Source organism: Antedon mediterranea, chromosome 9, assembly GCF_964355755.1.
Source record: "Antedon mediterranea chromosome 9, ecAntMedi1.1, whole genome shotgun sequence".
Lineage (NCBI taxonomy): Eukaryota > Metazoa > Echinodermata > Crinoidea > Comatulida > Antedonidae > Antedon > Antedon mediterranea.
This window is the reverse complement of record NC_092678.1, coordinates 17,071,776-17,076,766: the sequence shown is the minus strand read 5'-3', so window position 1 is coordinate 17,076,766 and position 4,991 is coordinate 17,071,776. Positions and strand designations below refer to the sequence as shown.

Genomic DNA, 4,991 nt, shown 5'->3' with positions numbered 1-4,991 from the left:
TTTCCTCATAAAAACAATTATTTTATTTTAGGAATTAATACTTCAATGAAATATGTCTGTTTCATGCGTAATACGTTCAAATGTAATATCTTTCTTTTTGCTCTTTTTGAGTTTTTCTATTTTGGCATTGTTTATGCGAACTCAAGACTATTTAATTCAGTTACTGTATCACCATAGGCGGCCATAACGAAACGTAAAAATATAGCAGAACACATAGATCATCGTCATTTAACGGTTGTATTGTATCGTAGATATTGATCTATGTCATCATATGATATGCAAAGTACAACATGATTACAGTAAAATATAGATAAAACATAATTATATCATGTAGAAGAAGTTAATGAAAAACAGCTAAAACATGCAAATAATGATAATACGAGCTAAAGTAACATTAAACAAGTATTAGTATGTCCTTGTATATACCTTGTAATGGTTTCACTTCTGGAGTGACACGCCTAATTGGACTTGACCTCTGCTGGCACAATAAGATATTTATTGTTATGTTTTGTTTGTTTTTCTAAATTATATATAAAATAGATAATGTTTTATCATCATATCCCTTGGTACTGTTTATTATTTATTACATTTTTCACAATTTTCAGGTGGTTGGCCAATAACCAAATAACAACATTACCAGCAAATGTGTTCGAATGTTTCACTTGTTTATAATACTTTTAACTGTTGTATTGTATCGTAGATATTAAAGAAATTACAACATGATTACAGTAAATCCAGATAAAACATAGTTATATCATGTAAAAGCAGTTAAAGAAAAACAGCTAAAACATTCAACTAATGATAATACGAGCAAAAGTAACATTAAACAAATATTATTATGTCCTTGTATATACCCTGTACTGGCTTCACTGCTGGAGTGACACGCCTAATTAGATATAAGCTGTTTATGGCCTCTGTTGGCACAATATAGATAGGGATGTGTTTTTATATTTTGTTTGTATTTCGAAATTTTAATAATAATTTGTTTTTATCGAACTATCCTTTGGTACTGTATATATACTTAATTACAGAATTTGTTCACGTTTTTCAGGGATTTGGGCAATAACCAAATAACTACATTACCAGAAAACGTCTTTGATGGTTTGAAATCATTGACAACACTGTGAGTGCTTTCTCTTGTTTATCATACTTTTGAAAATAGTATATTTTCGTTGTAAGATAACCACACTTATTGTCATATTATTTTATTTTATACCCTTTGCTCTATTCGTATAATTATTATTATCATTATTAGTAAATGTTATTTTTTTCGCGTGATTTATGTTTTTCCAGCATTTTCTAGTAATTTTACCAGCTTTCAAACAATTTCGACTTAAAATCACGTCATACGAGCACGTCGAATTGGACAATTTGCGCTCGTTTTTGCTGAAAAAGTAAAATAAATCGTCATAATTATGCCTTTTTTTAAACAGTCATAGTTTTTAAACTACATGGTGAAGTTTATTTTTTTACATATTCTGGAAGTAGATGAGTTGTTGATATCGGATCATGTATCAATATGGCTAACTAGACATTGTGACGTCATCGTATGGCCACTCGAATATAAAATATAGGATTTTTGTCTCTTTTGTCATAGCTCCTCACATTTAATAGAACGCATTTCCACTTATCCATATTCCATTTCTCACCATTTTTAGTCACGTGGAAGCGACTCTATAGTTCACTATGTCGGTCGGTCGGTCTGTCTGTCGGTCTGTCTGTCTGTCTGTCGGTCCGGTATCACTATGCGTTTTATCGCTTTATGACCTTATCTTGATATCAGTTTAATCTAGCTAAGTCAATTTTTCACAGAATATTCCTTATGGCCAGGAATCGATGTGGTTATGTTTTCACGGTGCGCAATAAAAAATTACGCGGTCTACGCACGATTTAACGAAATCACGTTTGTAATCATATCAACCATGAATCACAATTAAATAAAATTTGGTACTCATAAATTTCAGGGCATAAATCATCATATGGCAATACAATTACGTGCGTAGCGCATGTAACGCATGCGTACGCGCGCTTAAAATTTTCAAAATTTATTTTCGATGAAATAAGTTAAATGTTATTGCGCACTCTTTTTGCCCGATTTCTGTTTTCTTGACTTACTTTTCAACTCGAAATTACGTTATACGAGCACGTCAAAAGTGACAGGCTACGCACGTGTAAATTAAAAAAATATAAATGTTTTTAAACATTTCAACATTTTTAAACATGTTCAGTAATTTCGGTCAGTATAGTTCACTATGTCGGTCGGTCCGTCTGTCTGTCGGTCTGTCTGTATGTCGGTCTGTTTGTCTGTCGGTCCGGTATCACTATGCATTGTAGCACGCAACTTAATGGCTGTTGGCCTTGTTTTATATTGTGTAGGTAAATCAATTATCTTTCGCATGATTTACAATTTTTAAAATTGTGATGACTTCATCATGTTCAAAAGCGTGAATAACTTTGATCACTTTTTTTCATCATTCCAATAAATTTAAATTTATTATAGCTCCTCAGAATAAAAAGTGATACACATGATTAAAACGTTTTCTGGAAGCTGGAAATCATGTACAAATTATGCGAATCGGATGTTGTGACTTCAACATATGGCCAGTTCAATTATAAAAGTCGTAATTTCATATTTTGCGTCATAGTTCATGACATTTAAAAGAGCGCGCTTCCGTATTCTACGTATCCAAATTTATTCAACACGATATGTTGTTGCTCAGATAATTTCCTTCCAAAATTGCTATCTACGTGTTTCATTTTGATGACATCATCATGGTAAAAATTGGATGACAAAGCGGGTCCCGGTATTTTCACCTATTCTGCACTGGTTGTAGTACGTATACAGATATATAGTGTATACTCTATATACTTAGCCGTAACATATAATAGAGAGCACACTAACATTTTTTCAATGGCATAATCGTTTTTCTGTGTGCAATATTCTAAAGTATGACGTACACGTGGCATTTTCGCTGCGGATAACCTAACTCGTCCATAGTTACGAGTTCAAATCTAGTTGTTATTAACATTATTAGTACATATTATTAAATGAAAAATAATGTTATTATGAGAGGCATTGGTTATCTTTCCCTCCGTACGGTGGAATAGCTGCACTTGTTCTTTATTCGCACGCGCAACACATGGTTTGTATCTTTTTCTTATAATAAACGTCATAATGAGGGCGCATCGGTTACCTAATGTGGTGGTACGTACATTCAGTTTCAGTTTTATTCCACACAGCATAGTGCACTATATACATTTGTACTTTGTGTTTAAGTCTGAACCTCCAAATAAAACAAACATTAACTATTGTGATGACTGAAATAATCTAGAAGAAAAACAATACTTAAAATGCACTTTAAATAAGTTCTTCTAAGTGCACAAAAAAAAACCCAAAAAGCTATAAAGCATAACTATGAATTAATAATTGTTATTATTAGCGTTATCCGTCCGTAAGATAAACTTAATTTATCATTTTCTAGAGTTTAGGCATCTGTCAACAACAACAAATAATACACTACATTCTCCCCTTTTTTCTGATTTTCAAATTTTATAAATAAAGGTGAGGTGATATCTGTTTTTACACATTACATTTTCCCCTCTCCCTCAGATTTGCACCTCCTCATGGCAATATTAGCTTGCCTTTCATTTGACATTGTTTCGAGTGCCAAACGAAGTCTAAATTGCCCACTGAAATGCTGAATACAAATAACTGTACTGTGAAATATAGCAGACAAATGTAGTGGTTATCTATTTATTGTATTGGTGTACAGTATTATTATTAATATTGTTTTAAATCAATCCGTTTGAAATGTGTGTCTTTTTTTTTCAATATCTGTAGGTATTTAAACGATAACGCTATAACTACCATAGATCAAGGTGCATTTTCTGCTTTTGCTTCATCACTTTCAAAACTGTAAGTTAATACTGTATAGACTTGTCCCAAGTCTCTGTTATTGTCTTTTTTCTGTTGTCGCGTTTCGATGTTTTCTATACAATGTGTACACGTACTATACGTATGAAACGCCATGTTTGTCAAAATATTTAATAATCCACATGTAGTTGTTTGATGCTCTGTACAATTATCGGACTCATATTCATTAATTCTTGTCATACAACAGATTATGTGTCGTAGACATAGTCTTTAAAATCTGAACACTTTATAATAGCTTTGTTCTCGATATACACACATGGTACTCGTCCGTTGGACACCCGATTCTCGTACGGTGGTACCTGTTTATGTCTAAAGGCAATAAACAACACCTGCAGTTTCCTGCCTCTTGACTACAACCTTTCTATCACTAAACATTACATTGCTTTCTTTTTAAATATGATGTTTGACCATTAAGTCTGCTTTAAAATGACATAACATCAGTGCCATATTTAACACAGTGTCTCCCCGGTCATAGACATGAACGCGCATCATTTGAGCTCACAACGGCGTCTTTAAAACATTGCCATGAGGTCATTGTATCTTTGTCCAGTAAAGATAATTCAACATTAGAACAAATTGCAACAACAATTTTGTTTGGTTTTGTTTGCTTGATATGGTCCAAATGAACATCATATCTAAAGTTTACCAAAAGGAAATTAATTAATTTTTTGTATTACAGCGTCCGTGCGTTACGTCCAAGTTAGTAACGTACAGGGTAAACCACTAAAGACATAAGAATGAGAAATGTCTTCATGACCTAACACCACTGAATCTTTTACTCATTTTTATTTTAAAATGTTTTTTTTTTGCAGTTGGATACAAGGCAACGAATTAAGAAATTACAAAGATAGTAATTTTGAAAACTTGATCAACATAAACGAATTGTAAGTATTCACATGGTTTTTAAAAGCTAAGACCATCGTCAAAAGTGTGCAATTTATTAATCTATATATAAATTTACGTAAGGGCAAAATTCGGTAAATCGCGCCTTACTTTTAGAATTTTTACTCGATGGTATGTAAAGTTGGTTCGTACTTTCGGTACTGATTTTAACCAC

The 4,991-nt window shown here is 32.4% G+C and overlaps 1 long non-coding RNA gene across 1 annotated transcript; it reads left to right on the top strand.

Annotated features, from left to right (window-relative positions):
* Positions 1-1,063: 1,063 nt before the first annotated feature.
* Positions 1,064-4,791, top strand: LOC140058968 (uncharacterized). The gene is made up of 3 exons (XR_011847087.1): positions 1,064-1,123; positions 3,842-3,916; positions 4,747-4,791. It is a non-coding gene; the product is annotated as an uncharacterized lncRNA (long non-coding RNA).
* The last annotated feature ends 200 nt before the right edge of the window (positions 4,792-4,991 follow it).